At 48.1% G+C, this 25,010-nt stretch overlaps 1 protein-coding gene and 1 long non-coding RNA gene across 3 annotated transcripts in view; one reads left to right on the forward strand and one right to left on the reverse strand.

The window, feature by feature from the left end:
* LOC149351974 (uncharacterized) overlaps positions 1-13,492 on the reverse strand; it is a 114,986-nt gene extending 101,494 nt beyond the window's left edge. Inside the window, exon 1 of the long non-coding RNA XR_016289514.1 lies at positions 12,942-13,492. This is a non-coding gene — a long non-coding RNA (uncharacterized LOC149351974). The remainder of the gene's footprint in view (positions 1-12,941) is intronic.
* Positions 13,493-18,710: 5,218 nt separating this feature from the next.
* Atf6 (bZIP_ATF6 domain-containing protein ATf6) overlaps positions 18,711-25,010 on the forward strand; it is a 47,890-nt gene continuing 41,590 nt past the window's right edge. Inside the window, exon 1 of one of the 2 annotated variants that reach the window (XM_089581205.1) lies at positions 18,711-18,863. The gene's annotated coding sequence lies outside the window, so the exon portion shown is untranslated. The remainder of the gene's footprint in view (positions 18,864-25,010) is intronic. The other variant, XM_089581207.1, reaches the window with a different exon arrangement.

Consider the following 25,010-nt stretch of genomic DNA (forward strand, 5'->3'; position numbering starts at 1 on the left):
TTCAGTGAGCTAGATATTTTACATGGCAGTTGATACGCTCGCGATATCACCCAGTCCACACGAACCCTTCCTGTACCCTCTGCCACCACCCCAAAGCCACTCTCGACCATATTCTTTTCCTCTGCCCGGCGGATCCTCCCCCGCGGGGCCTGGAGCACCTTACCACTTGGGAGGCTTGGGAGACCCTACTGCGCTCCGAGGACCCGGCCAAGCAAGCCATCGCCACCGGCCGGGCTGCCAGCGTCATGAGCATCCGGGACATGAACGTTTGAGTGCAGTGGGGCCGTGCGGGGGCCCAAGGACCGACGTGTCCAAAACTCCCTTGTTACAAATAAAGTTTTCATCATCATCATCATTGCCACAAGCGCCTGAATGTATACTGTATAACGAATTTTGTTTATTGCCATCCTACAGACCTTCACAATAAGGGCACCTGGGCGCTGCCCAGGTGCCCTGCCCAGGAATTAGGCGTTCACTGGACTGTCGTGAGCACCTCGCGCTAGCACGGTGAAAGCGGCGGCGGAACCAATTTCCGACAGTCTAGAGAGGAGGCGTTTCGACAACTCCCTCGCACGATGCAAAGGTATGCATAGAGAGGTCGAGCGGCCGTGGTATAGCGCACTACTCTGTTCGCTTTTAATTTTTTTAGGAAATCAGATTGTTTGCAGCTAAATTAAGCTATTCGATTTCGAAACTACACCAAACATAGCTATAGCATGCTAGCGCTTCCATATTTTTGCCTGAGAGAAATATCTGCTACGACATGATTGCTCTAGAGGCTGATTCATGGAGTAGCCCTTAGAGGGGCCGGGTGGGAAGAGGTGCGGAATTTCATTTACACAATGCATTCCATGAACTTTGGGAGCGCTCGGCGCTGGCCTGCAAGCTATCAGCCTTCAGACACATTTTCCCGAATTAGGCATTCAGCTGTCCTCTGGAACTGAAGTTTATCTTTTTCACTCCCGCAGTTGAAGGGCCAGCTTCAGCTGGCTACTGCTATTGAAGCTGCTGCCGAGCTCAGCTTCTGTGGATGTCCACTATACGCCGAAGTACACTCTATGAATGTCTTTGGAAAATCCTGGCAAAAATTATCCGCATTTTAACGCTCGCAGCATATCAAAATGTCCGGTGTCGACGTACTTAGGGCATTCGTCGGGGTGCCTAACTTTTTTTTTTTTGCACAGAACGGTTCCAGAGACGTGTTTAGTGCATATTTGGTATTCACACACGACCGATGGACACCTGAAGATTCTGTGGAGGGCATCATTCGTACACACTGGAAGGATTTTCCACGGCTCGCTTTCTAGCATTTGTGAGTTTCGAATGGGCAACTTTGTTTGCCTCCCACACACACGCGCACACAATCCTCTTGGGAGTCCACGTCCACCCACCCGTTTCTTTATTTTAGCTATGACGCAGACATGTGATGACCACAGCGATTGAAAAAAACCCTGCAGTCATATGCGCGCTAACGCCGAACTTGACTACTGCAGACTACGTCGACAGTCTTTCCATCTTAATTACAGCCCGAAGAACGTCATCGAGACAAGGACAAGGAAAACAGTACAGAGGGGTGACTCTCTATTAATATTTTATTAATGACGATTCGCTCATAAACGTGCGAGATTAAAGAAGTGACCGGACGTTCACCCCTGTGGTAATTCCTCTCTCAGCGGTAGCGGGAGCGGTGCGAAATGCGATCCCCAAAACCCCCCAAAATGTGGTTCAGCGTGGTTTTCCTATGTAAAATTCCTCACTTGCCCCATCTCGTCCTCAAATCCGCCACTGAGCTCATGTCGTTGTTGTTGTTGCCGCTGAAGCAATGGCACATAACCACGGTGGGGGATTGGACAGAGCTTGGTGCAGAACCAAACAGGGGAAAAATTCGTCCAGACTTATCTAAAACGGTTCATAATAAATATTGAGTAATCTGGGAAAGTGAACAAGCTCGTGCATTCTACCAAAGCTGCCTTCTTTCCCTTTGCCTACTAGTTCATCTTGTTCGTCTTATAACACCACCTGGAAATTGTATTCTATCTTGTTCTCCCAGTATGCTCGGACAGAAAATTGCCGACGTGACGGATTACCTCGCCTTCGCTGCTAATCGTTTTCTGACGGGATAGATGCTAACGTATTATCTATTGAGGCTATCTTAAATCTGCTTCTTCGTCTGCTGCTTCTTCGTCTTGTTCTTCCAATCTCACCTGCACGGCTTGCTTCTATTTCCACTTGGTCATCCATCCAGCGTACGCTCTGCGTACAGTGCACGAATGCAATAGAGAGCGCCCATATGGGTATTCTTTACGACGAGATACGTCGATTCTCAACGACGGACGTCGCTGCAGTGTAGGCCCAAGGCTAAAGTCACGCCCAACGTATGCCCGTCATGCGCTTTGCTACGCGTGCATGCAGAGCTCAGCGTGGCGACTTTAGAAGAGCTGCAAAGAGAAGTTAGCCCGAAAGCGCGCAGCGGTCACTCTCATCAGGTTGCATGCTAACGACGGTGGCAGGCGACGCAACCTACGCTAGCAGGGACAGGCATTCGCTCCGTTTACCTTCGCTTCGCACTTAACAAGTAGTATGTGTTGTAATCTATCACCTTGATCTGCTCGTAATTTAAGCAGACTATTACTATACAGTCATGCTGTATAGCATGACTGTATGTGTCCATAAAGCGAGTCGTCCGTAATGACGAATCATGAAAAAAACAAAAATATTGTCAAATAAATTTTATGATTGCGGACTGCTTCTGTGTATACGAGCGAGCAGTGAAGCGAAAATTGGCGATCTTGGAAGCTGCAGGTGTAATATTCTGATCGCCATTATGATTAAAATCACGTTTGATGTGGTCCATGAGACGTGTGATGACGCCTCTTGGCGTGAAGTGCCGGCTGCTAGGACTGTTCACATCGCAAAAACTCTGTAGTCACTCGGCTGACAGCTGCTGTGTTTGGCTTTCAACGTATACACAAAGAACGTTTTTGGAAGCTATTCATGCAATCTGGGTCATGGCAAGGCGCGTTGACCTGGGCACCTTACCACTAGAGAGCATGGGACAACACACAAAGAGACCATTACTTTGGCATTTGCACTTTCGCACTTCTTTTCGCTACTGTTCTGGACTCAAAATACAAGAGGCGGAACATCAGGCGCAGGCACTCGGGATTTTTCTCTCATCGCTCTCCATATTAACGGGACAAAAATGCATGTGTCCCTATGGGCTCCGTACATTTTCTCCCTCTCCAGTGTCCGGACAGCGAGTTTCCATATTAACGAGGCGTAAATGCATTGACAAAGTTTGGTCCCCAAAAAAATTGCCCGTGATTCGAGTCTTCCCTATTAACGGGGGTAGTATTAATGGGGCACGATTGGAAAGAATTAGCACTGTCTGCACTTCTGCGCCAACCTCTGAAGCGCAGGTATTGATAAATTGAATTCCTTTATACCAATGAGGTTGGTTCTGTGAGCTGTATAGTTATTGGGTTGGGGAGTAGGGCAGAAAACTTTGCATGCGTCGGTTGGCGCCGGTGGTGCGCGCAAAAGCCCGCAAGGACAGAAGAGTGCCCTTGGCGCAAGCCCAGCCCGATCCAGTTGTGAATGCTGCGAACATCCGGGGCGAGGTGGGTGCTGGGCGCGGATTTGCTGCAGCCCGACACATATTCCCACAGAAGGTGATAAATAGTCGGGCTGGCGCCTGTGTCGCAGGTGGAACAAGACGGAGCTAAGGCCGCATCGCCGTCGTCGCGTCGTTCGTCCGTGTGGCGTTGGGCGGGTCCTGGCCCTCTCTTGGGAGTGTAGTTTCGCCATTTCGCACGAATGTTGGCTGTGTAGGCCGCTCCAGCGTGGGCGTTGTGCCCGAGAACCTGTGCGCCTCGGAGAAACTCTGCAGGAAGGGGCGCAGAATTGACAAGAGCGCAGTTATGCAGCCTGCGTCGGTCCGCCTGACGGACTGCAGGCTGCTGCTCGATGGGATCGGGGTCCGACGGTGTAAAGAGGACTGACATTTCGGGTCGGAGCGGATGCCTTCTTGCTCGCTAGCACACGCGTAGACATTTTCAGAAAAAATGTCGAAGGGTGCCACCATATTGGACACTGGGCTGTGCTCGTAGCATAGGAAAAGTTGAGGATTGAGCTTCCCCACGCTCACCCCTACCGCTCGAAAATCCGGTTTCTCCGAGGGTCGTGACACTGTGACGACCCCACATACTGCGCGGGTCCACACGGGACGAAGAGGCATAAAGACACCGTCTCACTCAGTTCAAGATATATTGAAGAATTACGTATTAGCGAGTACATGATGCAGAGGCTGGGGTGCCCAAGCTTACATGCTGCTGCGTTGGCACCGCAGTAAGAGGGAACGTCAGAAGGAACGGAAGGGCTGCGGAGTGGACTCTGTTCATCCCCGCTCAGGCTCTTTCTCTTCTCCGATGGCCTGAGCGCTTCGGTCACCGGAAAAGCGGGTTCACACTGGCGAGTCGCGGGGGTCGCGCCTTAAAGATAATAAGTTGTGGACGCCGGCAGGGGCGCAGAAAAGGGGGGGGGGGGGGGGGGGTCGGTGTCAGAACGTCCCCCCCCCCCCCCCCCTCAAAAAAAAAAAATTTCCCTAGCAATGCATTCCGCTTCTCCCCCCTCCTTTCGGTTTTTTTTTTTCGCCCATGCTATATACACACAGCATCGTTATATTAAAATGCCAGTACGAAAATAATAAGAATATCAGTTTATTACCTAAAAGAGTGTTGAACGTTGTTGCGGATCTATCACAGGAACTGGAAGTTATATTGCAGTAAGAGTCACTCTTCTTCGCCATCGCACGATGTATGGCATTCCTTTAATTGTAGGCACAATTCACCAAATTAAACGTGCCTTTTCACGTCAGCCTACTTTTTCATCCTTTGCGTTATCCTCAAATAATAATAAACTATCGCGAAAATAAAAAGTGCTGTTTTTTTTTTTTTTAAAGCGCCTCTGCGGCCGGGCGCAGGTTCACGTGCATGGAGTAAAAGTTTTAACAAATGCAATTCGTTCGCAGCTGCTGACTTTGTTGCAGAGTAGAAGCTTTTTTTTTTTGTATAGTACTTGCAAAAATTGCAAATAGCCGCGATTTTTTGTACGATATTTTTTTTGTAAGAAAATAAATGTTCTTTTCGAATCAAGTCTTCTGAGTCCTGCGTGCGCTCGTAAAAAAAGATATTAGAGTGAACGAATCAACTAACCCTTCGGCTTTATTAAAACAGAGAAATTATTAAGGTATTGTTTGGGTGCAGGCTCTCTTTTTTATTTTCTATCGACGGCGTATAACACCCCCCGAAAAATATTTCTGGCTACGCCACTGGACGCCGGCGTGTTTAGAGCTCCAAAAAAGCGCGCGTGAATGAGATATCGTCTGCACTGGACGCAACCGCTTAGATGCTTTCGTAATCGGAAGGCGTAAATGAAATCTGGAGCGTATTTAAGAACAAAATGTTCGAGCTGCGTGAACAATTTGTCCGGTCATGGTGGCTGACGTCAAGACGCAGAAAGAGCAAGCAGTGATTCACGAAGGAAGTGCGCAGAATTGCTCGGAGAAGAAGACATTATTATGTAGTTTTTTTTTTAAGAAAGAAACCTTCATCTAGCTTCCGAGAAAGAATTTAAAAAGGGCAACAAGCAAATTAAAGAGTGGTGCGAAAAATCAAAAGATGCATATTTTTGTCTAAAGAGACAAAATACAAAAACTCACAATAAGACAACAACTCGCAAATGAAGGAGCCGCCTAAAGAGTTTTGGAACTAATCAAAACGAGCAGAAAAGATGAAATTTCAGTACCTTCGCTTGACCATGGTGGCACAATTGTTCATGATAGTGTTGCTAAAGCAAAATGCTGTATGTCTTTTTTGGGTCAGTATTTGCGAAGTGCTCTCATGGCAGCGAAACAACTCTGAACTATGGCAAGAAATCTGCTGAACGCAAGGATGATGTCATTGACTCAAGAGGAATCGAATTCTTACTCAAGCGCCTTGATAAATCTAAGGCGGCTGGGCCTGATTATTTATCTCCTGCTTCTTTCTTTAAGCGCTCCCCCTGTGTCTCGATATCTACGCGTTATTATGACCATGTCGTTAGAACTAAGCGCCCTGTCTGATGGCTGGAAAAAAGGCCCATGCTGTGCCTGTATATAAATCTGGATCCCGTAGCACTGTATCCAATTATCGACCTATTTCTTTAACAAGTTGTGTTTGTGAAATTTTTGAGCACATCCTTTTTACTAGTATTATAATCACCTAGATACCTACGCATTGCTAAGCCCTAATCAACATGGTTTTAGACGTGGCTATTCGTCCATCACCCAGCTCACTAAATTAACACATGATATAGCAAGTGCTTTAGACATGGGCTACTCCGTTGATGCCATATTCTTGGATTTTCAGAAAGCTTTCGACGTTGTGCCTCATCACTTATTGCTTGAAAAATTTTCATGGTATCATATTAATGGCTTAGTAATTTCCTGGATTAAAAGAGTACTTAAGTTCTGGACGTCAACGCGTAGTTACTAATAACAAAAAATCTCATGAGCTTGATGTGACATTAGGAGTGCCGCAAGAGTCTGTTTTGGGACCGCTGCTATTTTTAATCTACATAAATTATATAGATAATGACCTCTCTTTCAATGTACGCCTGTTTGCAGATGATTGTGTGATTTATCGGGTTATTTCTAATCAACATGATTGTGCCGTTCTGCAAAATGAGTTGAACAGTGTAGTTGAGTGTTGTAGCGCCTGGGGTGTGAATTTAAATTTCCAAAAAACAGTGTGTACTACATGCCATTTGCAAAAAAAAAAAGCGATCCACCCATATATACAAGCATTTCATAAACACTACTGAGATAATTCCCGTGCGCGAATACAAATATTTTGGCTTATTCTTTATTATTTTTATTTTTTTGTTCTCTTATTTTTTTTGTTCCCCTTTCATTGTAATACCCCCCCCCCCCCCACTGCAATGCCATTTATGCCGCAGTGGGTACTGTCATAAATAAATAAATAAAATAAATAAATAAATAGATTTGTTACGCTCCCTCTCCGCTTTCCTAGTGCTTCAGAAACCGTAACTAATTGACCGAAATCGGTCGCGCGACGTTTGCGGCTCGCCAGTGTAAGGGCCCATTCACACTTGCGAGTTGCAAAGGGCACGCGACCAGCAGTCGCTTGCGAGCAGGCAGCAGCTCGACAACACCGTTGTTCACACTCGCAAGCGTGACCAGCGGGTCGCCTTCTCGTTAGTTTCTCGTTTGAAGCGAAAACTCTCGAGAATGGAGTGACCACATTAGTCATATAACTTCTTCTGCAATGAAAAAACTGGGATATTTAAGACATAAGTTAAGGGGAACACCAAGCAATGTAAAGAAATTAGCTTACGAATCCATTGCTAGGCCAAAACTCGAGTACGCTGCCGTGGTATGGGACCCTCACACGAAAAAGGACATTGCGCAGGTAGAAAAAGTTCAAGGGCGTGCTGTGCGCTTCATTTATAATAAATATAAAACCTCCGAATCTCCATCTCTCCTTATGCAAACAAACCAGATAAAACCTCTCAGCATCCGAAGAAAGATAGCAAGAATAGAATTTTTGTACTGCTTAATTCAGGGAAAGTTTGGCATCTCGGCAAGTCCTTATGTTACTCCATCATCAGCTCGAAAAACGCGACACACACACAACTACAGCTTAACTCCTCACTTCGCAAAAACAAACTCCCATAAGTTTTCATTTTTTCCGAAAACAATCAGTGATTGGAACAAACTACCGGAAGAGGTTTTTACTTGTCCTAACTTCAAAGAGGCCATTACAAATGTCTTTTAACCCCTGAAAATGCCCTTCTGAAACGTGAATTTATGACTATTTTATATGTGACGAAGATGTATATCGGAGTGCTTTTATATCTGCATGCATGAATTTTAAACATATGTATGTACGTAAGATGTTCTGTAACCATTTCTTGTGAAATTTGCTTTTGCCCTTCCTGCTTGGACCAAAAAGGTCTGCAGTATCATGTAAATAAATAAATAAAAAAAATATTGACGTTTTTCGCGCGCTTTCGAGAGTTTCGTATGTTTTGGCCGCGCCTCCTGTCTCGCGCTCGGCCCTCTAAACTGCTATTCGCAATGTACTGCAACGGCCCGAACGAAGATGAGGATGTCGTGACTGTTTTGATGTGCACCGCGATCGTACAAGCGTCATGATGACAGAGGCGCGCTTCTCTGCAGGGCCGGCCTACCAGCCTGCAGTAAGCTGGCCGCCGGCGTCAGAAAAATGCGCCACTATTGCTTGTTCGCGTTCATACCAACCCCTTGGATAGAGGAACGTGATAAATGAATCATTTCTGAGGATCGTTGGCCAATACCGGGTTGCTGGTAGAAGTGATAACTGCGACACAAGCAAATTTCTTCCCATAGCTGCTTTGCTGCTGCTGCCGAATGCGGCTCGACTGTTGTCTTCTAGCCCCGTTGCTGACGGCGTCGCGGAAATCGAGCATGGTTTGATATTATTATAATACGAGGTCCACAATAAAGCGGTGACGAAAGCACTACCTTCATTACTAGCGCTTGCAAGGATCCGAAGCGCCCTCAGCTGCGGCATCGATGTGAAATTGGCTAGGCTTAGCGACGACTAGGGCAGCCAGAGAGCAGCGCAGGTCGTCCCCGGCGCGCCCGTGAGCGGTGTCGTTGCTGGAAGCTTGGCTAGCTCGCTGATTGGTCCAGCGGTTTGCGACTCGCAGTCGCGAGGCTGAAAAGTCTAGCAGCGAGCGAATGGCCCGCGACTGTTGCTTTTCGACCAAAACGGTCGCGCGACCTCTGCGACTCTCAAGTGTGAACAGGCCTTAAACCCGCCAGAAGACCGACTGCCAGCGGTGTCGTCTCTGGCCCCCCCTCTCAACCCCGCACTGACTGGTTTTTTCTCCTTTCTTTTCACGTCCATTCGGGCGATCATTCTTTCCAGGCTGGAGCATCTTCCTCGCCCCCATCTCAGCACCAGCGAATGCGGCATCCCTCGTCTTCCTCCGCATTTTCCCACTGGCTGAAGCCTCTCCATGACGTTTCCTGCCGTCCAGGTCTTCTAACACTGTGGACTTTGGTTAAGTAGCGCCAACCTCCCCTCCCCCACGGTAAAGCCCCTCCATGACGTAGAGCCCCTCCATAACGTAGCGGCAATAGAGCGGCTCTACCACTGGCTGGGGTCTTTTCTTCTCCGGCCGGCGCCACTGTCACTCTTGCGGGGGTGTGCTTGACCAGTTGAATGCTTATAAAGATGAAGGCCCGGCTGTCAGTCTTCAGACTATAGTGTACTAGATTATAGTACACTAAAAATTCCCTAATCTAGTACACTATACTTCAAACCTATAATGAGCCTTGGCCCCCCGACACCCGACGGTTCCTGGCGCCATACTGTCTGTTGTTCAAGCTCGTCCGGGGTTCCACAAAAGGAAGATCTCGCCGGAGATAGTGACCCTACGGAAACGCACCCTCCTCCTCCTCCCTCCTCCCGCCTTCAAGCCGCCATACTGTTGCGAGGTTCGAAGCTAAAAATTACGAGGAACTTCAGCGGCTAAAGTGGTGAAAGGCGAAAGCCTGAGTGCTGCATTCTGCTACGCGATTGTTCACTTCACATTCTGTTGATGCATAATTAACTGACAATTAATGGCGCTTAATCTTTGCCTTTAGGATTGGAACGCGACAGTGTGTTGTAGCGCTGCCAGGGAGTCCACGGAACGCCACCACCCGTTCAGCGCGATGCGTTGCCCTTTGAACGCAACGTTTTTTGGGGAAATGAAATGGCGCTGTAATTCTGCCATCTTGGTGGACACCTGAACCGCACCGTACAGAAGGGGAGGAAGTAGAAGTGAAAGAAGAAAGAGGGGCCGTAATTAAGAAAATGAGAATTGTATTTGAGGAAAGGAAATTGCGCAGTAACTGTCTCACATATTTCGGACACCCGTCAAAATTCGCGCGCAGTGACGTCACGAGCAATCTGAAACGCGGGCAAATTTGCTAACACGTCTTGGTCACGACAGTATGAGCCATTAAAGGCTTTCGCCTTAAAAGCTCCAAATGATGGGTGCTCGCGGGCCCAAAAGACTGAAACACGACCGGTCTCGACGTGCGCGCTCAGAGAGAGAGCGCGCACGTCGAGACCGGCCGTGGCTGAACAAAGGGAGATGGGGAGGGGCCAGCGCACCCAGCTCCTCCAATAGGTGTGTCGAAGGGCGCTGACACCTCTCCCCCACGCCTTGAGGTGGGCTAGGTGAGCTTTGCTAGGCTGATTATTGGATTTACTGGACAACAGGATTTGTCTCGCTCGTGCGGCCACGACGCGGTGCGCTGCCATCTTTTTGCACGCCAGGCTGTCTGCATAGGTGCGCCGCGCAGATGACGTCTCATTAATAAGTTCTGTACGTGCTCGGAATCGAGCGCCCATACCCGGAACAAAACGCATCTTACCCTGCAGGTTACCCGAAAGTAATACGTAGGAAATATCATGCTAGGTATGCTTTACCGGCAAATAGAATGTTCATTTTTTAAAGTTAAAAATCTGCCTCACAGCCATTCAAAAGCAAAAGCATGGCGAATTTGTTTGAGGCTTATGGTTACTACGGTGGCATAATGGCGATGACCAGGCCGATGCGCATGCCAAGGCGAAGGCGTGCTCCACCACAATACACAGGGGAGGAGCAACTTCAAAATTGACAGCATGTACTAGCCACTTCCGGGCAGACACCGTCGTAAGTGCCGTGCTCTTAGCTTGTTCGCGCACATGGAGTTTATCACGTAGGGCACAACAATAACATGAAGCTGAGACCCCGGCTGGTTTGAGATCTATAACCACAAAAAAAAATTAAAACTTTTCCTGTATCTCAGGACGCAGTTCAACTCCGAAGTTCATAGCAGCGATGCGTGCCGATCTCAACTTCGCGAAGCATCGGAATCGACTTGGCGTTCGAGAGCATGACAAGCACAGTGCACGAAGTAAGGTACGCACCTACAAATTCACTACTCCGATCACAAGGTCATCGGTCAACTTCCACCCGCAGACGCCGGAACCCATGGACGACGCCGACGAAGATGAAGTCGCTTCAGGTACCCGTCGGACGACGACTATACGACATCCCCCCAGAGTATTAGTAGGAGTTCGCCTACGAGCCCGATGAAGAAATGTAGTGTCAACTCCACAAGGTGCAGCTCGGAAATTTACTGTCATCGCTCGGCAAAGTGGTGTCATAGAGAAAGAACACTTGACGCAGTGTGGGTGAAACACTACGTTAATGAGAACTCCGCAAGCAAAACTGAGCTGAGAGATCGCAATTATGACCGGTTTGTCGTTTTGCGTGGCCGCGACCTCATAAGAAGCAAAATTACGCTTGGATCCATGACGCAGCAGCACTAAACTCAGCGACACACTAAGTGTGAAGTAATGCTATCGCATTTACACATCATAAGAATTGCTTAGGTGGTCCCATAATTTTTTTTTTTTCATGTGCGTGAGGGACCAACGGACGAGCACAAAAATGTGCAGGCACGATCCCGGGAAGAGGAAATGTTATGCATCTTAGCATATTTCAGAGACACACTTCTTTACTCGTTCAGAACTGACTCTCCGAGCAAAATAAAAGCGAAGTATGCGTCATGAATTTATCCAATGCACTATCATGTGCGTTCGCAATGATGGTTGGGATCATTGCCATATGGGCTTTCGATGAAGCTTATTCAAGATGTTTACCCAGTGTTTTCGACACGTGGACCCATGCCTGATGCATACGCATGGGCGTTCACAGCGGCAGTTCAGGTGACTGTCAGTTCAACAGAACGGCACTTGGCTGCGTTTACGCAGGAGCGCTAACTGCCGGTGAGAGCTTAACCAATCTCAACATAGTTCATTTCGAATGAGGTCGGGGGCCGCAGTTGAACGGGTGAACTGACAAGATGGTGGTCAACGGACCCATCGCATTGGCCGAGTCGGCGGCAGAGTCGGCGGCGTTGGCGGTTTTTGGTTCCTTAGACTCGGCGCAGACGATTATGGGTTTTGATCATGCGGGACTGAACCAGGTAAGTACCTTTGTTAGATTTCATACGAGACAAAAGTACTGCAATACATAACCTCTGTGCTCAGTTTGATCGCAATGAGCCAGCGGTTGAGGCATGAAAATTTTTTAAAGTCTTCATTATAAAGATGCACTATACTGCACAACTTTCACTAATGGCGATTTCCACTGGTCGTGCTGGAGCAGCTTTTCTTGCTCCGTGACGACGAATTCGAGTTCCACTGGTCGACCTGGACCGACCGCGCGAATTCCGCTGGTCGTTTGGAGCAACTCCGTTCGATACGGAGCGCACTAGGTTGATCCGCCGACCAGCAGCGGATCTCACCGCAACTTGCAGTCGGTGATGTCGCCACTTCCGAAACAAACATGTGATTTTTGGTTATTTTTAGCGCGCGCAGGAATGACAGCAGGAAACACTGAGCGCTGTTTCTTTCGCGCGTGTTTTGTGCGCGTATGGCGTCTGCGTCATACGCATCATAGCGGTTACAACTCTCAGTTATGGCATCGCACGGAATGGCAATAGTCCTCCCGTTGTCTGATGACAGCTCGTCGGAATCTGAGTCCGAGCACTCAGACAGCAGCAGCGACAACGAAAAGTACCTCTTCGAAGCATTTTTCGAGAAAAATTTCGCAGAAGCCCCTGCGAAGCGCCCTAAAGTGATGGACTGGGCGAGTTGGTGAACCGTCGCACCGTAAACCGTTCCATACAGTAAGCACTCTGCAAACATGCGATATAGATTTATTTATGAACTTACCTAGAGAACAACTGTGCTCCTAGTTGCCTATGAGGTTCACCAAAATGCGGTGCACCTCAGGCGTAACATGAACAAAACATACTGGCAAATTCCATCGCGAAAGAAGTGCTTGCTCACCGCTATTCTCGCCGCGTCTCGTCGTCTGCTTACGCGTATTTTGGCGCCAGAATTGCCAGACCTCAACTTCCGGAACCAGTACTTCCGCTGCGCGCTCTGCATGTTCCGCTGTTCGACGACGGTCGCTGTCCTCCCAGGCCATGGAGGAAGGAAAAAAAGAGGAGAGGCCGTCACGTGACATTTTGTGAAGCCGGAAACAAGCTGGGCGCCATCTTGTCCGGGCTGACGTCACGCCACCGCGCCGATTGCGCGCGCGTTTCAAAGCCAACGAAGGAGCGTGCTACCGCATGGGCACAGGCCTCCGCAGGTTTGCATGTATGGGGTAGAAGTTTTGACAAATGCCATTTGTTTGCAGTTGATGACTTGTTGTAGAGCAGAAGCTTTTGTGTTGTTGTATATGATGCGAAAATATTGTAAATAGCCACGTTTTTCCGTATGAGTTGTTTTTGTGAGAAAATCAATGCTTTTTATGAATGGAGTTCTTCGGATCCTGTGTGCATTCGTATCTTTATGTAGATATTACAGTGAAGAAAACTAACCCTTCGCCTTCATTAAAGAACAAAAATCTCTATGGTATTGTTTAAGCGCAGGGTATTTTTCTTTTTACCGGCGGCGTATAAAACTCCCCGAAAAATATTTCTGCGTACGCCACTGGTAGTGGCTGTATTGTGAAAATAACAAAAATTTACTCATCTGCTTTGGCTCACGTGTCTACCTTGAGTTTAGACTAACCTAAGGGCGCGTGTGATCAATGAATACATTAAGTCGGGATCGAGTTAATCGCAGGCCCTCGGCCGGTAGAAACTACAGCGAGTGCATAAAGGTAGACGCAAAAATAGTCGCATATAAAATCAACGGTAAATTTCACATTCGACTGAACGAGCCCTTGCATTCTTTACAGAGTATTTCATGCAATAGTCACCGGTAGCTCAGGTTTTTTGAGTCATTTCTGGAAAAATATTTTATCAAATTTTAAAAGAGCTTTGGGGAACGTTCTAAAATTAAGAGATTTCACATACCGATTGCCTGAAAGCACTTTTTTTTCTTTTTTTAATGCTGTGTGTCTTGGATCTCACAGCGTGTTTCATGAAGCTTCCGAACAAACTGTCCTAGCTTAATGCAGTGTAAAGTACTGCCTTTAAACTTAAGCCTCCTGAAATGTTTTAGTATATTGCTACCCTGGAGGCCTTTCATGTCCAGCTTGCTGACACGAGGCTTATATTTGAATGGTACTCTGCAACAGTTTCTATTTGAGAGCATAATGATTTTTGAGTGGACAGGTGTCAAATGTGCTCATGAGGTTGTAAAAAAAATCCTTCTTTGCTAGAATGAGTTTAGAGGTTCATGCATGAGATCTCTGAGCAAGGTTATTGATATTGGGTTTTTTGCATGCTATGCTCGCTTAAAAGTGTTCCATATACTGGCCACCCTTTAATTGCGCTCTCTGGTGGATAGCACAAACCTCTCAGTTTTATGCTGAATGAGTGTGCACTTGTCTGCTTTCGGCTGAGTCGTGAACAATGCTGCCATGCATGGTCACACCCCACCTTAGTGTTCAACCTGCCTTTTAATGCAGCTCTTGTTGCTGAATGTTGCAATCTGCTTCCATTGCATATATTTGGGAAGCTGGCTGTGTCAACAGTGCCTTGTGCTGCAGAACTAAGGGTAAGAAAAAGTCTGCAGTACTTTGTTGTTGGTCTTAAATACTATACTTAACTTCATAGCAAGTTTTCGTGCGGCTGGTGATGCAAGGAATGCTTTCTCGTATACAGCAGTGAGGATGGGCAAGTATACTAAAAAGTTTGAGTTCTTGACCCTGAACGCAAAATGTAATATCATAACGTGTTGTAATGGTGGCCGTGCCTGCAATGACTTTTGATTCACAACTCCAAGAGCCACTCACACAGGTGAGAGAAACGGAGAGGGCCAAAGTGCATATAGTAGACGGCAGGGGAGGATTTATCTGAAATTTTACACAGGATAACCATCGTGGACATCTTTTTCTCAATGAAAAAAGTCGAAGAAATACATGTTTAAATTGTGACTGCCCCCCTCCATAACTCCACCCTTTGTAGCATGGCAACATAGCATGTTTCGCATATCCACAGATCTAGTATTGTGCATAATATATATTACCGTAGCTTTTCAGACTTCTAGAAGTTTAGGAGTATCCAGTGGCTGCAGTATAAGTTTCACGGTGTTGTGCATCATTTCAATGCTGTGTTTCATGTTGAATGTGCAGAGCTGCAGCTGTACGCACCACTTTTTGCTACTAGATTAAATACTAGCGTGTAATGTCACTGCATAGTAGCACACTTTACTTGCGACTGACAATACATAAAATGAAAGTCTATCTACTGTGGGTAAGAATGTATCCAATTATTTTTCTTCAACATAACCACAGGCATCAATGAAATTCAGCGCACATGTGGATCCTCATTTCACTAAGTACTTTTTGCCGCCGTGGTGGCTCAGTGGTTATGGTGCTCGGCTGCTGACCCGAAAGACGCGGGTTCGATCCCGGCCGCGGCGGTTGAATTTCTTTGGAGGAGAAATTCTAGAGGCCCGTGTACTGTGCGATGTCAGTGCACGTTAAAGAACCCCAGGTGGTCGAAACTTCCGGAGCCCTCCACTACGGCGTCTCTCATAGCCTTAGTCGCTTTGGGACGTTAAACCCCATAAACCAACCAAACCAACCAACCACTAAGTACTTTTTACCCAAAATAACACTATCGCAGGACATGAGCACAATAATCACGTGAGAAAAGGCCTCCTAATTCAGTTAGAGCATCGCCTTTTTCCGCACTTCTTGACCATGACATCAGATAGAAAAGCAATTGCAAACCTGCAACAGGAAACCGGTCTAAACATAGCGCGCGACCAGAAACACAGACTTGGCCACGATGTGAACGAATACACTTGAGCCCGGCACGTCCCAGAAGCTAGAGCTCGCCAGACGCTTCAAACGTTACACACTTGAAACGGGCGTGTAACAAAGTTGCTGCAGTATACTAAGAGCAAAGCGAGCGCAGCTGCTTCCTTTAAAATATCGCCCTCCGCCCATGTCATGGCCCCCGCGGCTCACAAAATCGCAATCCCTAAAAATGAAAATGACAGTTAAACTAACACCAGTGACGATCACTGGAGCGTTGCAAGAACAATAGCAACGAGGTTTCACTGCCGATGGAAACGGGAGCGCGAATGGCACACGCACACTGCACGCACAGGACGCGAAACGTCCGCACAATACGCCGACGACCTCTCTAGCGCACGGCGTATCGAATCACTGGTGAACGAACAGCGCGAGTGCTCCTCAGTGTGCAGCGGTGGTCTCCCGACAGCTCCGAGCAATGACGCAGTAGACGAAATGCCCGTGCGATCGTCGCCGAGCACGTTGAAGTCAATGCACGCAACAACGAGAGTTTTGCAGCGAATTCCACCTGAGATATGAGTGAACGGCGCCAACGTCAGCCCGTGAGCACGATCAAAAACAAATTCGAGCAGTCGAGAAAAGTACGCCTACGCCTCACCGCAATTGCTACGTCGCGGCCGTCTGCTACCGCTCGGTTTGCAAGCAGCAACTACGACGCCGTTGCTAAGCTGCCCGGACAAAATGGCCTCCCGATCGTTGAAAAGCCACGTGATTTCCTCCACACTTTTCTCCCAGGGCGTCGTGTGGAAAGGGCCTCTCCTCTTTTTTTCCTTCCTCCATGTCCCAGGCGGTTTGGAGCGCTCTTTTGCGATTCGAGCGCCTCGCCTCGAATCCACCAGTGGATTTCGCCATAATGTAATGACTGTAAACACGCAAACCAGCGAAGCGGCACGGAAACAACGATTAGGGAATGAAGGATTGTCTTGGCTCGGCGTTACGTTCGGCTGCGCCTATGCAACAAAAAAAATCCGCAGAAATTGCAATTTAATATTATAAAGTGCGGAATTAATGGTTAAAATCTGAAAACCAAATTTCAATCATATTTTTATTCATAAATTGCCCGTGCATGGCGGGATCACGTGGTCCATAGGCTGAACGTCTGACCTATGGTGCCTAGAATGTACAGGCGCGGACAAAAGTAAACGGAGCACGCATCTGTCCATGGGAGCACGCAACTGTCTTCGAATATTTTTCACGCGTCACCTAACTGAAATTTCCAGCAGTGGTACGCGCATGCTGGTAGAGGAGGTTGGTGGACTTTCTTGTAGACAAACAACGCTCCTTCATTACCAATAGAGAAAGCGTGATTGCACTTTGAACGCAATAGCGTGCTCCGTTTACTTATGGCCGCGCCTGTACTGGCCAGTATATTCTAGAATGCACTGGCCAGTGTATTCTAGGCACTATATTTGAACTGAGTTGGTTTCACGAAACGTGCCGTGTAATGGCAGCCGACTGCCGTTCAGCGGAGACACTATTAGCTGCTGTGGAGAGTGGAGTCGTCTGCTTCCACGGCGGCGTTAACTCAATATGCACCTAGCGGTGAGCGGCTCGCATGGATGGCTTTGCAGCAGCAGTGATATAGCAGTGACGAAGGTCTACGCAGTCCCCCACTCTTGGCGCTTCGACGCGCGCATTTGTTCTGTTCCGATTTGCGTTCGTTTGGATTTCTTTGCGAAGGGCAAGACTTCGCCGCTCCCCTCTAGCGCTACACAGCCGCGCGGTCATAGCGTCCTGTCGCTAAAAGTAACCGCGCGTTTGCCACACTGTACGAGCAGCCGAGGTGGGACGCCCTGCGTCCCACCCGAAGTACCAGAACGGAGCGTTCACGTCACGCGCTCACTACCTGGTGATGAGCAAGCGGGATGTCAAGCCTGCCTGCTTGATGAATGCACAGAGGCTCACAGCACAGAGACGCACAGGCTCACGCGGGTGCACACGCTGCCACACGGCCACAGGGACGCCTAGAAATTCTCCGGGATGATGCCCAGCGCCCTGTACGCCGCGAGCATCTCGCGACGCGGATCTGCAAAGCGGCACAGCGCAGGAACATGAACTCCAGTGCCTCGACTGCGCCGCAATCATATGGACGCGTCACCGAATGAAAGTCAATGGCGCCAGTCTTTCCACGGGCGACACACATCGCGCGCTGGAGACGCGACGCTGGAGAGCGCGCGCCGACAATGGAGATGCGGTTTAGGTTTATGGGGTTTAACGTCCCAAAGCGACCCAGGCTATAAGGGACGCCGTAGTGGAGGGCTCCGGAAATTTCGACCAGATCTGGGGTTCGTTAACATGCACTGACATCGCACAGTGCACGGGCCTCTATAATTTCACCTCCATCGAAATTCGACCACCGCGGCCGCGGGATCGAACTCGTGTCTTTCGGGTCTGCAGCCGAGCGCCATGCGCAAACCTGGCCCAGTCCAGAAAGTTATGTTGATGGAGGCGTGGTCCCGTTCAAGGTCCACAAACTCTTTGCGAGATGGTGCATATCCTGTCTAAATGTTTCCGTGGTATTTTAAATTCAACAAATGTCGAGGATTTATTCTTCAGATGCCGTTGGCGTGACGCCTGTCATATGGCGAGGCGCAGTGCTGGTCACCTACGTAGCTTGCAACGCTTTAGCCGTGCCGCCAGAGAAATTTGGCGCGAATTCTTGGACTTTGAAGCAGGCCACGGCCACGGCGCCGTGGGAAGGAGACGACTCCACTCTCGCAGCCTTCTCCTCTGACGTTGCTCATGTAGAATGCTCTTGACTTGAACGCCGCAGCAGACGACGCGTGCCATCGCCATAGCAACGCAGCGCATGCGCAGAAAGCAGTGGGGGTGACATCGAGTGCTGAAAGTGTCTCCCGCCGATCAGTTAAACCAACGTTACTAACAGACTGATTTCAACGACTGTTGGAAAGCTGAACCACTGTATTGCTGTTCAACTGAACGACAGTTGAAACTGCCCGTGTAACAGGAACAGGGGTGCCGAAGAGTGAGTAAGTAATAACTTTATTAATAGAGTGTCCGGCACGGTTTAGCGCGACCAGGCTTAGGTCTCCCACGTGGGGACGTCAAAATCTTGTCTCGTCACCGCCGCGAGGGTTTGCTGGACGGCCCTGAGTTGGTCGTTGAGGCTGGAGCTGCGCAGAGCGGCGCACTACCTCGACGAGAGGGTTTCCGGGTTAACAATGGTTTTGCCTTGCACTCCCAGAGTATATGTTTAAGTGTGGCTAAGTCTGTCTTGCAGACCTTGCACGTGTTGGCGTTACGTATTTCGGAGTAGATCCTGTTGTACTGCTGTGTGTTCGGGTACGTGTTTGTATTGCCTCCAGGCGACTGCCTGAGCTCTGCATAGTTTGTTGTTAGGCGGAGGGAAGGCCCGGCAGGCCAGGTAGAAGGCTTTGGTTAAGTCATTGAGGTTCGTCAGCCTGTATCTCCCCTGTGTTCTCTCCAGCATGGTTTTGAGAGACCTCGTGCGGCGGAGTGAGCAACCTTGTTGAGGTTGGTGAGATGCGTTTTAGGTTCTTATTTGGCAGGCTTCCAAGGATACTCTTCCCTTGGCGTAATTCTTTATGTCCGTGCGCGAGTGACAACGACCGGGCCCACAATCGTGATCTGGTATATGGCGAGTGCGATGGCTAATTTCTCGGCCGCTTCGGCGTGTCGGGACTTTACGCTGGCGGAGTGGACAAGCGTTCCGGCAATGTCGACGACCGCAACGGCGTATCGTCGATCGTCCTGATATTCGGCAGTGTCCACGGAGCACGCTTCCCTCCATTTTACATAGACTCGCAGCAGGGTCGCGGCTCTGGCGTGTCTTCTGCCTTGATTATACGTCGGGTGTATACGTTTCGCGGGACTGGGGCCGCTATTCCGTTTGGCGAGTGTTTGCTTCTTATGCATTTTCCTCGTCAGACGAGTTTTCGTCGAACTTTAGAGTACGTTTTAATCAGTCGTGTACACGGAACTCTTTTATAATCATAACTCTGAAGTTCCGCAACAAACGCTGTAACAGTTCTAAAATGGGCGATGCCTGCTTCAGCCTACCATGATGATGAAAATGTTTATTGGCAAAATTTGATATGGACTCCATGTTTGGAGTCCCTATTTCAGGATTCCATTGGTTGAAGCTGCAACGGTGGCCCTATTTATGAGCCATTTCTGGCCCTCAGGTACTCAGGGCCTGCACTGTCGTTGCCTTAGTGACATGGCACATACCCACAATGGGGGATAGGCCAGGGTACAGTGAGGAGAGCCAGAAGAGGGTAAATTGGTGCCAAGCTAATGGTTTTGATCTGGGTAAGAAATCAAAATAATTAAAGAGGAAATTAAAAAATCAATAAAAAATAAACGAAAGTGAAGTAGAGAATTTAATACATGAAAGTTGCTGACAGATCTTTTTTAAATGCAGAAATTTTGGACACCATTAGCAAGGGAATCTGCCGGTAGCTATTATGTAGTTGTGGAGGTATTTGCAAACTTGATGCAATGCAAAACCTCTGGCACTAGCACCGAAGAAGAGGAGAAGCGGGACCGACAAAGTGAGTCCCAACTTTGTAATGGGAATTTCTAGATGCGTCCTTCTCTGATCAGCAAACCTCTGGCAAGAGAGTAGTAAATACTGCAGTGTTTCTACATCTCCACAAGCCATGCAAAGGCTTGTGAGACTGAACCTGCATCTGCATAAGGAAAGGTTTAGGCATGGGATCCTGCACCACATGAGTCATCACTACCTCACAGTGCCGGGATTTACATGGACGAACCTTCCATGGGTACATGAGAGGTTGGTAGTCAATGGTAGAGAGCAAGGGATCATTGCACATGGCAGTTATATACTGAAAACGAGACATTTTGAAAAGGATGAGATTAGGGATGCTACAGGCGACAGGTGCATTGAGAGCTGATTTTGCCGAGAAGTCTGCTGCATTGTTTTGAAAAATACCGCAGTGACCTGGAATCCATACGAAGCGCACCTCTTTCACCCATCCAGGAATAAAAGACTTCAGTGAGTGGCTCAAAAGAGCATCCCGTGCGGACTCCAGCACCAACAAAACAGAGAGACAATCTGAGAGGAATATCACCTGGGAAACATTGGAGGGAATTTTCAAAGAAGCCAGCCCAAGAGCCATAAACTTTGCTAGAAATATGGGTGTGTAATCCGGGACTTGAACTGAAAAGCTCCGAGAGAGAGATTGAAAAAATACCAACTGCTGTCTTCTAGCCGGCTCCGGACGCATCGGTAGCAATCACAGTGTGGTGTGGGAAATTACCAAGGTGATCAAAGAGGAGACCAGTTAGTGGCCTGGCAGGCAGATGCTTTGCATTAGGTGGGAAAATATAATGAAAAGCAATATCCACAGGGGACGTTGCATAACCTACTCTACGCACAAAACTGAGATCCACATCAGTGTTCGATAAAAGGTTTTGAGTAAGAACAACTTGAGGGAGGCAGAACTTTGGTCACTGATGACTAAGAAAGAGAGTCGGGTGGGAGACAAAAATAGGTGTAGCCACACCAGGAGCAGACTCAAATGCCTGCAAAAAAGTCGTGACAGTTAAAAGGTGGAAACAGGAGTTAAGGTCGAAAATACGAGCCTCCAGGTACAGAACTGCGGTGTAAACTGATTGAGTGAGACCTAGGCAGAGGCGCAGTGCGTGCCTTTCTAACAGCAATGGTGAAGCTTGTATTTAAGGGAGCCAGAAAAGAGAATGCAGCCAAGTTCCAACTGACATAGGCATTGTAAAGAAGTAGGAGTGTGTCCCGGCCCATGCCAAATTTCCTATTACTTATTCGTAGTAGCCTACTGAGTGCACGCTCACCTTTCTCAATGTTAGTCTTGATGTGGGGCCACCAATCCATACTGGCATCATAAATAACACTTAGATACTTCAAAGATCCCACCTGTGGTATGCTGTTCAAGCCATAGTGTAATGAGATATATAAAGGTATGTTGGATTTAAAAACTAACACACTGCTTTTCTGCACATTTAAGACCAAATTAATGTTATCGAGCCAAACCTCGAGTGCATTGAGGTAAGCCTGGAGAGATCGATATAGAGGCAAAGAAGGCTATGTCGTCCGTGTAAGCATAAACTGTAACGTCAGGGTGTACAAGAATGTCGCACATCAGAATATTGAAAAGAAGCGGCGAAAGCACATAACCTTGTCATAGGTGTCTGAAGTGAAGGAGCCGTCAGTGCAAAAGAACTGCCGTCCTGTTAAAAATTCACGGATCCATGCATAAATGTGTTATGGCGGGTGCAGTAATGACAATTTGGTGAGCAGGATCGAATGTTCAACACTGTCATGTGCTTTAGCAATGTCAAGTGTCACTAATGCTGATACTTAATTGTTGTGCATAGCAAGGCGGATTCTGCTCTCTAAATCGACATGGGCAGACCATACTGAGCATCCGCGGTGAAAGCCAATCTGGGCAGGACTCAATACGTTGATTTCTGAAACATGTTTTGATAGGCAGTTGTGCACAGTTGTTTCCATGGGCTTTACTAAATTGGATGTTGGAGCTATCGGTTATCAATATGGAATCCTTTCTTTGAATCTTTTGAGAGTAATACCATTTTCACCACCTTCCAGGAGTGCGGCAGCCATGCAGCTTCCAATGCATTGAAGAACCTATAGTTAGTAGCTCTGATTTATCAACCACAATATAGTCTGAGCAGGGGTAGGGGGCGAACAGAGGGACTCTATGCTGCTCCTGAAAACGTAATGCGAGCCCTTGAGCGATTCACTCTAACTGATCTTTCACCTAATGTGGAGACAGCACAACCGAGCTTGTTAACTGCATGGCTGAGGAGTTTACATTTCGTTCCATAAAACGATACAAAGCCTTCCTAGTCATCTTTTGCCTTTGCTGTAGTTCTTTTAAACGAGGCTAAGAAAAATGTGTAGTTGATCCAGTTTGCAGGGCTCTGGTTATGCGAAAGGCTCCTCCATGCTGCTTTCCTGCGGCAGAAGGCTGTCTCACATGCATTGTTCCACCATGGGGATGGCGGTTTATTACAAACAGCAGACTGCACAATGAACTGAGAACTCTCCATAGCCTTCAAAACTGAAGAAAACACTCGCTGAGCCCTGTCGTTCCTACAGGAGCAATGATCAGATGTAAGGGAGACACGCAAAGAAGTTTTGTTGGCTGCAAGATTAACTAGCTTTCGGGCAGAACCATGAACACAGAATGGGCTCACCAAGATTGTGAAAGTAATTGGCAAGTGGTCACTAGACATACCACTGTCAACTGTGGACCATGCCCCTATACCTACCCCACCAGCTGCCAAGGACAAATAGAGAACTGAACGCAAATTTCTACAGATGAAGGCTATGCCCCGAGAATTGCAGCAGCGCACATCATTTGCCGACATCCATGCCCATAACATCTGACCATGAGAGTCAGTGTAGGTACCCCAGACAACGTGATGTGATTTGAAGTCCCCAGCAATGACGACCCTGTTAGAGTTGGGAAGTAAGCTGTCTAGATAGTCTGTTCTGCATATTCCTGCTGGAAAATATACGTTAGCGACTGTGACAGTAGTGCAGTGCAGTAAAGTAAGATCTACAGCTAATAGGTCGCAGTCAGGAAGCATTACTTTTTTATTTATTGATGCCTGGTGACACAGGTTTGAAGAAATCAGGGTCAATGACCCACCGCCTCTACCATTTATGCGGTTTAGTCTTAACCTGGGGGACAGAGGACTGAGAGGGAGAGGTGGAAGCATGACACTTCTGCATAGGGCAAGTCCACATCAGTAGTGCAAACACTGTTGCGAGAAAGACTGACAGGGACGCTATCGAGAGGTGGCACGTGAATCGGTATTTTGGGAGATGACGGTCCAATTAAACGTTCTGCACAGGCTTGAAGTGAAGCTGATGCTGGCGGCACTGCAAGCTGGGTATGATAAACTGCCTGACTCACAACAACATCAGACAACGCCTGAGTGAAGCTGCTGAGCATACGCTCGACCACAACTGAAAGTGCTTTTTCAGCGGTTGACACAATTGAGACAGACAATGTGGCCTCGAGGTCAGGAGCAGAGAAACGCACCAGACTGGCATAAGCGTGTTTTTTTGCGGTTAAGGAGTCCATGAGCGTCTGCTCGGGAACACCGATTCTGTTCAATTAATTCCACTAAATTTTGCTCCTGTGACTGTTTTTCACAAGTGGAATCATCGGTGCTGTGGATGTTACTGCATAAGCAACAGCTTGGTTGTCCAGCTGTGCAGCTGTCGGAAGAGTGGCCTTCACCATACACCTGGCATCTAGCCGCCGACTTACAGGTTCTACCACTGTGTCTAAATCGCCAACCGTTGGTACACTGCAGAGGACAAGGATGCAGCAGGTCAACACGATAGACAATTGGCCAAATTTTCAACTCCGAGGGGGGCATGTACGACCAACAAAAGTTATTATAACTGACTCTGCTGCAACACGTACTCCAGCCATGTCGTGCGAGCAGCAGTATACAGAAATAACTCCCGCTCCTGCATCCTGGAAATCTTCCAAAATTTCTTGAGTGGTAGATGTCGGGACCACTCCACGTACAATATCTTTAGTGCACGCAGGCTGTTCAGGAATGAAGGCTTTAACCAGAATAGAAGTGAATGTATTACACGAGCAGGTCCGACACACACTCAGTGTTCGCCGATTTGCAAACAATACCACGCCTCCCGAAAGGTCGCACTTCAGAGATGTCTGGATAGTGGTTCGTCAGACTCTTGATCAGTTGTTGCTAACTCGTTTAAGGATTCACCATTTTCAGTACTATTTTCAGTTTCCGGTGGCGCCGCCACCGAAATTGCATCGACACCATTCTTTCCAAATGAAATCAGAGGCAAGCTTTCGACCGGCAGGCTGGCGAACCAAGCTGCCGAGCCCCCTCCCGGGGAGGTAAAGGGCGTACCTACAAACAGCGCGACGGCAACCTCACATTACCCAAATTTGCAGAGCTACCCTGAATCCTGGTCAAAAACCCCCGAACGTGGAACGGCCTCACCAAAAAGAAACGCCCGGTACCGACTCGTAATTCGGCCCCAGGAAACGAAGCAGGCATGCCGACTGTTCTTTCCTCCCCTCCCAGTGGTCTACCTACCTTGAGTTTTGTTGTTGTTGCCTTGGTGGCATGGCACA

This window comes from Amblyomma mixtum, chromosome 3 (assembly GCF_055824585.1).
Source record: "Amblyomma mixtum isolate Tamu chromosome 3, ASM5582458v1, whole genome shotgun sequence".
NCBI lineage: Eukaryota > Metazoa > Arthropoda > Arachnida > Ixodida > Ixodidae > Amblyomma > Amblyomma mixtum.